The sequence below is a fragment of the Eucyclogobius newberryi genome, unplaced genomic scaffold (genome assembly GCF_026437365.1).
Source record: "Eucyclogobius newberryi isolate DKJ021-1_F unplaced genomic scaffold, fEucNew1.0.hap1 SCAF_14, whole genome shotgun sequence".
Classification (NCBI taxonomy): Eukaryota; Metazoa; Chordata; class Actinopteri; order Gobiiformes; family Gobiidae; genus Eucyclogobius; species Eucyclogobius newberryi.
Genome location: NW_027315768.1, coordinates 38,299,265 through 38,309,543, shown reverse-complemented (window position 1 = coordinate 38,309,543; position 10,279 = coordinate 38,299,265).

Here is a 10,279-nt window from a genome sequence, read left to right as displayed (position 1 = left end):
GATGAGGGACCGTCCACACAGGGCAGGGACCACTTCACCAGGGGAGGGGCATCTGGGTCCACAGGTCCTCAGAAGTGAGAGAAAGAAAGGAAGGCGGTGAACAGTTTGCAAGTGGAATCAAAAAATAAATATTGTTTGATAGAATAAGTCAGAAGAAGAGGATAGTGCTCAAGCTGTCATACTTCCCCCAGCATAGTTACTCCTAGGGCAGCGTAGCTGAAGCTGTGGGTTTATCTTTCTGTTCCTAACTACTCTGACCATAAGCGATTTCGAAGAGGAACATTTTAAGCCTGGACTTAAATGAAGAGACTGTGTCAGCATATTTAACATGGGTCGGGAGCTGATTCCATAACACAGGAGCTTGGTAGCTAAACGCTCTACCTCCTACAGTACTTTTAGAGACTCTTGGCACCACCAGAAGGCTCTACCTCCTACAGTACTTTTAGAGACTCTTGGCACCACCAGAAGGCCAGCATTCTGAGAGCGAAGAGCTCTGTTTGGATGATATGGTTCTATAGCATCTTTGAGGTAGGATGGGGCCACGTCATTTATGGCTTTGTAGGTCAAGAGTAGAATTTTGAATTTGATTCTAGACTCGACGGGGAGCCAGTGAAGAGACTCCAGCACTGGCGTAATGTGCTCTCTTCTTTTTGTTCCTGTTAGTAATCTTGCTGCTGCATTTTGAACCAGTTAAAGCTTTTTATGGAGCTTTTAGGACACGCTGCAAGCAGGGAGTTACAGTAGTCTAATCTAGTCGTTACAAATGCATGGATAAGTTTTTCGGCATCACTTTTAGGCAGGATTCTTCTGATTTTGGCTCTTGTTGTGCAAATGGAAATAGGCTGTTTTACAAGCTTGATTTATATGAGCTTTAAATTAGAGCTCCTGGTCAAATAAGACTCTGAGGTTTCTTACAGTAGAACTGGAGGCTACACTGACATTGTCCAGTGTGACTATCTGCTCAGATAGAGCGTCTCGTAGATGCTTAGGGCCAAGCACAATGACCTCGGTTTTTTCAGGGTTAAGAAGCAGGTAGTTTAGTGTCCTCCAGGTTTTTATCTCCTTCACACAAGTACTAAGTCTGTCTACTTGATCGCTCTGATCAGGTTTCATTGATAAATACAGCTGAGTGTCATCTGCATAGCAGTGGAAGTTAATGCCATGCTTTCTGATAATGTTGCCTAATGGTAGCATATAAAGAGTAAACAGAATTGGACCGAGTACCGAACCCTGTGGCACACCGTAAATTACTTTAGAGCTTGGTGAGGAGCTCTGGTTTACATTAACAAATTGGAACCTATCAGATAGATAGGATTTAAACCAGCTGAGGGCTGTTCCTCCAACACCTACATCACATTCTAACCTCTGCAGTAGAATGTTGTGGTCGATGGTGTCAAACGCTGCGCTGAGGTCCAACAGAACCAGGATTGAGACCAGTCCATCGTCAGCGGCTAATAACAAATCATTTGTGACTTTAACTAGTGCAGTTTCAGTGCTGTGGTGGGCTCTGATCCCTGACTGGAAAACTTCAAATAAGTTATTGTCCTGCAGGTGGCGACAAAGCTGTTTTACTACAACTTTTTCAAGGATTTTAGAGACGAAGGGAAGATTTGAAATAGGTCTGTAGTTTACCAATAGGTCGGGATCTAGATTAGGCTTTTTCAGAAGAGGTTTAATGACTGCATGTTTGAAGGACTGTGGAACATAGCCACTTTGGAGTGAAGTATTTATTATATTAAGAATAGGGTCTATAATTAGGGGGAGAATGTCTTTGAGGAGTCTGCTTGGAATGGGGTCTAGGACACAAGTTGAGCTTTTAGAGGACATAAGGGCTGAAGTTCTCTCTCTTGATCAACAGCTGTGAACCTTTCTAGGTTTACAGGTGGATTTATATGGGACGTTAGATTTACATCTTGGGCTAGTTCAGGGCTAATAGCGGGGGTAATTTCATCTAATTTATCTCTGATTGTTTTTATTTTATTATTAAAAAATAGGAGGAAATCATCAGAGCTAAGTGTAGCTGGGATTGAGGGCTCTACTGCACTGTGACAGTTTGTTAGCCTAGCTACAGTGCTGAAAAGGAATTTAGTGTTACTTTTGTTGACTTCTATTAGATTTGAATAATATCTGGTTTGGGCCTTACGCAGAGCCTGCTTATAGGACAGCAGGCAACTTTTCCATGCTTTTAGTCTTATGTCCATCGCGCTCTTATTTCCTGGTTTTCGATATCGGATAGAACTTCTCTCCGTTTATTTCCCCGGTTGCTGCAGGAACTGCCGCATAAACCTTCACCATTGTGATAATAGTAAAGAGAGCGATATCATTCATGAAGTTTTGGGCCTTTGAGCCGTGTTTCCTCGTAAATCGAAGCAGAAAAACTCCGGGGCTTGCATGGGGAGACGAGCAGCGCGGAGCCGGGGGGAAGAGGGCGGGAGGCGGGAGGCGGGAGGGGGTGGAGAGGGTGGAGAGGGGGGATGATGACGCGGTCCTGTGAACACCCCCCGTCAGTTTGGAGATTGGAGGAAAGGAGATAGTCTGTACTAGAGCTAAACACTGCGGGAATCAATCAAAAAAACACTCTGGACATTTATGAAGCACAAATAGCAATGTAAGAAGCTCTGAAAAGTCGATTTTGCATGTTATGGGACAAGTAGAGTGGGTTAGGGTCTTAATGTCACCACAGGTTAGGATCTTAATGTCACCACAGGTTAGGGTCTTAATGTCACCAGTGTGTGTACTGAAGTGGATGCCGTTTTGGGGCTTCTGGCGTGAGGGCTGAAGGCTCCGGGGCCTCGAGACCCCATGTCTAGGACATAGAATAACTACAATGATTAGAAGAAGGTGGGGGAGGGGCACCGGGGTGTATGATTTAGATGCTTAACTAGTGCAGCCACAGGAAGGGGCGTGAAAGGGGTGTGGTCCTGCTCCCCAATTTAAGATAACAAACTTAGTATCGTAAAGTTCTAATTTACAAGCTTTAATCAATATTTCAGTCAGAGGTTCTAAAGGTCATGACCTTAATGTCTTGGTCATAATAACTCTTTATTTGTAAAAAAACTATAAAAGTCTGTTTCTCTTTCAACTCATCAAATCTTTTCATGTGATTCTCTTTTACATCTGGTGAAAAACCTTTAGACCTTTTGTCCTCCAGACCTTAAGTCTCAGCTCAGTTCTATTTGTACAAAACCTTTGGTCATAAAGTTTTACCAGTTGAAGTTTGTAACAACTGTGTTTAGTTTGTTCTGATCAGCTCCTTCCATGTTGTAAGAACTGATTTGAGCCATGGATTCTTCACTTCCTCCTCATGACCCAAGCGTCTGTCATCTGCAGTAAGAACTGTACAGGAACCTCAGGCACCACATGACTCTCAGTATAAGACCTGTAAAGGAACCCCTGGCACCACATGACTCTCAGTATAAGACCTGTACAGGAACCCCCGGCACCACCTTAGTCTCAGTATAAGACCTGTACAGGAACCTCACGCACCACATGAACCTCAGTATAAGACCTGTACAGGAACTCCCGGCACCACATGACTCTCAGTATAAGACCTGTACAGGAACTCCCGGCACCACATTACTCTCGGTATAAGACCTGTACAGGAACCCCCGGCACCACATTACTCTCAGTATAAGGCCTGTACAGGAACCCCCGGCACCACCTTAGTCTCAGTATAAGACCTGTACAGGAACCTCAGGCACCACATTAGTCTCAGTATAAGACCTGTACAGGAACCCCCGGCACCACATGACTCTCAGTATGAGACCTGTACAGGAACCCCCGGCACCACATGACTCTCAGTATAAGACCTGTACAGGAACCCCCGGCACCACATGACTCTCAGTATAAGGCCTGTACAGGAACCCCCGGCAACACATGACTCTCAGTATAAGACCTGTACAGGAACCCCCGACACCACATTACTCTCAGTATAAGACCTGTACAGGAACCCCCGGCATCACATGACTCTCAGTATAAGACCTGTACAGGAACCTCACGCACCACATTAGTCTCAGTATAAGACCTGTACAGGAACCTCAGGCACCACATGACTCTCAGTATAAGACCTGTACAGGAACCCCCGACACCACATTACTCTCAGTATAAGACCTGTACAGGAACCCCCGGCACCACATGACTCTCAGTATAAGACCTGTACAGGAACCTCAGGCACCACATGACTCTCAGTATAAGACCTGTACAGGAACCCCCGGCACCACATGACTCTCAGTATAAGACCTGTACAGGAACCTCAGGCACCACATGACTCTCAGTATAGGAACTGTACAGGAACCCCCGGCACCACATGACTCACAGTATAAGACCTGTACAGGAACCCCCGGCACCACATGACTCTCAGTATAAGACCTGTACAGGAACCTCACGCACCACATGAACCTCAGTATAAGACCTGTACAGGAACTCCCGGCACCACATGACTCTCAGTATAAGACCTGTACAGGAACTCCCGGCACCACATTACTCTCGGTATAAGACCTGTACAGGAACCCCCGGCACCACATTACTCTCAGTATAAGGCCTGTACAGGAACCCCCGGCACCACCTTAGTCTCAGTATAAGACCTGTACAGGAACCTCAGGCACCACATTAGTCTCAGTATAAGACCTGTACAGGAACCCCCGGCACCACATGACTCTCAGTATGAGACCTGTACAGGAACCCCCGGCACCACATGACTCTCAGTATAAGACCTGTACAGGAACCCCCGGCACCACATGACTCTCAGTATAAGACCTGTACAGGAACCTCAGGCACCACATGACTCTCAGTATAAGGCCTGTACAGGAACCCCCGGCAACACATGACTCTCAGTATAAGACCTGTACAGGAACCCCCGGCACCACATGACTCTCAGTATAAGACCTGTACAGGAACCCCCGGCACCACATGACTCTCAGTATAAGACCTGTACAGGAACCTCAGGCACCACATGACTCTCAGTATAAGACCTGTACAGGAACCCCCGGCACCACATGACTCTCAGTATAAGACCTGTACAGGAACCTCAGGCACCACATGACTCTCAGTATAGGAACTGTACAGGAACCCCCGGCACCACATGACTCTCAGTATAAGACCTGTACAGGAACCCCCGGCACCACATGACTCTCAGTATAAGACCTGTACAGGAACCTCAGGCACCACATGACTCTCAGTATAAGACCTGTACAGGAACCCCCGGCACCACATGACTCTCAGTATAAGGCCTGTACAGGAACCCCCGCCACCACCTTAGTCTCAGTATAAGGCGTGTACAGGAACCCCCGGCACCACATGACTCTCAGTATAAGGCCTGTACAGGAACCCCCGGCACCAAATGACTCTCAGTATAAGACCTGTACAGGAACCCCCGGCACCACATGACTCTCAGTATAAGACCTGTACAGGAACCCCCGGAACCACATGACTCTCAGTATAAGACCTGTACAGGAACCCCCGGCACCACATGACTCTCAGTATGAGACCTGTACAGGAACCCCCGGCACCACATTACTCTCAGTATGAGACCTGTACAGGAACCCCCGGCACCACATGACTCTCAGTATAAGACCTGTACAGGAACCCCCGGCACCACATGACTCTCAGTATAAGACCTGTACAAGAACCTCAGGCACCACATTAGTCTCATTATAAGACCTGTACAGGAACCTCAGGCACCACATGACTCTCAGTATTAGACCTGTACAGGAACCCCCGGCACCACATGACTCTCAGTATAAGACCTGTACAGGAACCCCCGGCACCACATTACTCTCAGTATAAGACCTGTACAGGAACCCCCGGCACCACATGACTCTCAGTATAAGACCTGTACAGGAACCCCCGGCACCACATGACTCTCAGTATAAGACCTGTACAGGAACTCCCGGCACCACATTATTCTCAGTATAAGACCTGTACAGGAACCCCCCGGCACCACATGACTCTCAGTATAAGACCTGTACAGGAACCCCCGGCACCACATTACTCTCAGTATAAGACCTGTACAGGAACCCCCGGCACCACCTTAGTCTCAGTATAAGACCTGTACAGGAACCTCAGGCACCACATGACTCTCAGTATAAGACCTGTACAGGAACCCCCGGCACCACATGACTCTCAGTATAAGACCTGTACAAGAACCTCAGGCACCACATGACTCTCAGTATTAGACCTGTACAGGAACCTCAGGCACCACATGACTCTCAGTATAAGACCTGTACAGGAACCCCCGGCACCACATGACTCTCAGTATAAGACCTGTACAGGAACCCCCGGCACTACATTACTCTATGTATAAGACCTGTACAGGAACCTCAGGCACCACATGACTCTCAGTATAAGACCTGTACAGGAACACCCGGCACCACATGACTCTCAGTATAAGACCTGTACAGGAACCTCCGGCACCACATGACTCTCAGTATAAGACCTGTACAGGAACCTCAGGCACCACATGACTCTCAGTATAAGACCTGTACAGGAACCCCCTGCACCACATGACTCTCAGTATAAGACCTGTACAGGAACCCCCGGCACCACATGACTCTCAGTATAAGGCCTGTACAGGAACCCCCGCCACCACCTTAGTCTCAGTAAAAGGCGTGTACAGGAACCCCCGCCACCACCTTAGTCTCAGTATAAGGCGTGTACAGGAACCCCCGGCACCACATGACTCTCAGTATAAGGCCTGTACAGGAACCCCCGCCACCACCTTAGTCTCAGTAAAAGGCGTGTACAGGAACCCCCGGCACCACATTACTCTCAGTATAAGACCTGTATAGGAACCCCCGGCACCAAATGACTCTCAGTATAAGACCTGTACAGGAACCCCCGGCACCACATGACTCTCAGTATAAGACCTGTACAGGAACCCCCGGCACCACATTACTCTCAGTATAAGACCTGTACAGGAACCCCCGGCACCACATGACTCTCAGTATAAGACCTGTACAAGAACCTCAGGCACCACATGACTCTCAGTATTAGACCTGTACAGGAACCTCAGGCACCACATGACTCTCAGTATAAGACCTGTACAGGAACTCCCGGCACCACATGACTCTCAGTATAAGACCTGTACAGGAACCCCCGGCACTACATTACTCTCAGTAAAAGACCTGTACAGGAACCTCAGGCACCACATGACTCTCAGTATAAAACCTGTACAGGAACCCCCGGCACCACATGACTCTCAGTATAAGACCTGTACAGGAACCTCAGGCACCACATGACTCTCAGTATAAGACCTGTACAGGAACCCCCGGCACCACATGACTCTCAGTATAAGACCTGTACAGGAACCCCCTGCACCACATGACTCTCAGTATAAGACCTGTACAGGAACCCCCGGCACCACATGACTCTCAGTATAAGGCCTGTACAGGAACCCCCGCCACCACCTTAGTCTCAGTAAAAGGCGTGTACAGGAACCCCCGGCACCACATGACTCTCAGTATAAGACCTGTATAGGAACCCCCGGCACCAAATGACTCTCAGTATAAGACCTGTACAGGAACCCACGGCACCACATGACTCTCAGTATAAGACCTGTACAGGAACCCCCGGCACCACATTACTCTCAGTATAAGACCTGTACAGGAACCCCCGGCACCACATGACTCTCAGTATAAGACCTGTACAGGAACCCCCGGCACCACATGACTCTCAGTATGAGACCTGTACAGGAACCTCAGGCACCACATGACTCTCAGTATGAGACCTGTACAGGAACCCCCGGCACCACATGACTCTCAGTATAAGACCTGTACAGGAACCTCAGGCACCACATGACTCTCAGTATAAGACCTGTACAGGAACCCCCGGCACCTCATGACTCTCAGTATAAGACCTGTACAGGAACCTCAGGCACCACATGACTGTCAGTATAAGAACTGTACAGGAACCTCAGGCACCACATGACTCTCAGTATAGGAACCGTACAGGAACCCCCGGCACCACATGACTCTCAGTATAAGACCTGTACAGGAACCTCAGGCACCACATGACTCTCAGTATAAGACCTGTACAGGAACCCCCGGCACCACATGACTCTCAGTATAAGACCTGTACAGGAACCCCCGGCACCACATGACTCTCAGTATAAGGCCTGTACAGGAACCCCCGGCACCAAATGACTCTCAGTATAAGACCTGTACAGGAACCCACGACACCACATGACTCTCAGTATAAGACCTGTACAGGAACCCCCGGCACCACATTACTCTCAGTATAAGACCTGTACAGGAACCCCCGGCACCACATTACTCTCAGTATGAGACCTGTACAGGAACCCCCGGCACCACATGACTCTCAGTATGAGACCTGTACAGGAACCCCCGGCACCACATGACTCTCAGTATAAGACCTGTACAGGAACCTCAGGCACCACATGACTCTCAGTATAAGACCTGTACAGGAACCCCCGGCACCACATGACTCTCAGTATAAGACCTGTACAGGAACCTCAGGCACCACATGACTCTCAGTATAAGACCTGTACAGGAACCTCAGGCACCACATGACTGTCAGTATAAGAACTGTACAGGAACCTCAGGCACCACATGACTCTCAGTATAGGAACCGTACAGGAACCCCCGGCACCACATGACTCTCAGTATAAGACCTGTACAGGAACCCCCGGCACCACATGACTCTCAGTATAAGACCTGTACAGGAACCTCAGGCACCACATGACTCTCAGTATAAGACCTGTACAGGAACCCCCGGCACCACATGACTCTCAGTATAAGACCTGTACAGGAACCCCCGGCACCACATGACTCTCAGTATAAGGCCTGTACAGGAACCCCCGCCACCACCTTAGTCTCAGTAAAAGGCGTGTACAGGAACCCCCGGCACCACATTACTCTCAGTATAAGACCTGTATAGGAACCCCCGGCACCAAATGACTCTCAGTATAAGACCTGTACAGGAACCCCCGGCACCACATGACTCTCAGTATAAGACATGTACAGGAACCTCCTGAACCACATGACTCTCAGTATAAGACCTGTACAGGAACCCCCGGCACCACATGACTCTCTGTATAAGGCCTGTACAGGAACCCCCGGCACTACATTACTCTCAGTATAAGACCTGTACAGGAACCTCAGGCACCACATGACTCTCAGTATAAGACCTGTACAGGAACCTCAGGCACCACATGACTCTCAGTATAGGAACTGTACAGGAACCCCCGGCACCACATGACTCTCAGTATAAGACCTGTACAGGAACCCCTGGCACCACATGACTCTCAGTATAAGACCTGTACAGGAACCTCAGGCACCACATGACTCTCAGTATAAGACCTGTACAGGAACCCCTGGCACCACATGACTCTCAGTATAAGACCTGTACAGGAACCCCCTGCACCACATGACTCTCAGTATAAGACCTGTACAGGAACCCCCGGCACCAAATGACTCTCAGTATAAGGCCTGTACAGGAACCCCCGCCACCACCTTAGTCTCAGTATAAGGCGTGTACAGGAACCCCCGGCACCACATGACTCTCAGTATAAGGCCTGTACAGGAACCCCCGCCACCACCTTAGTCTCAGTAAAAGGCGTGTACAGGAACCCCCGGCACCACATTACTCTCAGTATAAGACCTGTATAGGAACCCCCGGCACCAAATGACTCTCAGTATAAGACCTGTACAGGAACCCCCGGCACCACATGACTCTCAGTATAAGACCTGTACAGGAACCCCCGGCACCACATTACTCTCAGTATAAGACCTGTACAGGAACCCCCGGCACCACATTACTCTCAGTATGAGACCTGTACAGGAACCCCCAGCACCATATGACTCTCAGTATGAGACCTGTACAGGAACCTCAGGCACCACATTACTCTCAGTATAAGGCCTGTACAGGAACCCCCGGCACCACATGACTCTCAGTATAAGACCTGTACAGGAACCCCCGGCACCACATTACTCTCAGTATAAGACCTGTACAGGAACCCCCAGCACCACATGACTCTCAGTATAAGACCTGTACAGGAACCTCAGGCACCACATGACTCTCAGTATAAGACCTGTACAGGAACCCCCGGCACCACATGACTCTCAGTATAAGACCTGTACAGGAACCCCCTGCACCACATGACTCTCAGTATAAGACCTGTACAGGAACCCCCGGCACCACATGACTCTCAGTATAAGGCCTGTACAGGAACCCCCGCCACCACCTTAGTCTCAGTAAAAGGCGTGTACAGGAACCCCCGGCACCACATGACTCTCAGTATAAGACCTGTATAGGAACCCCCGGC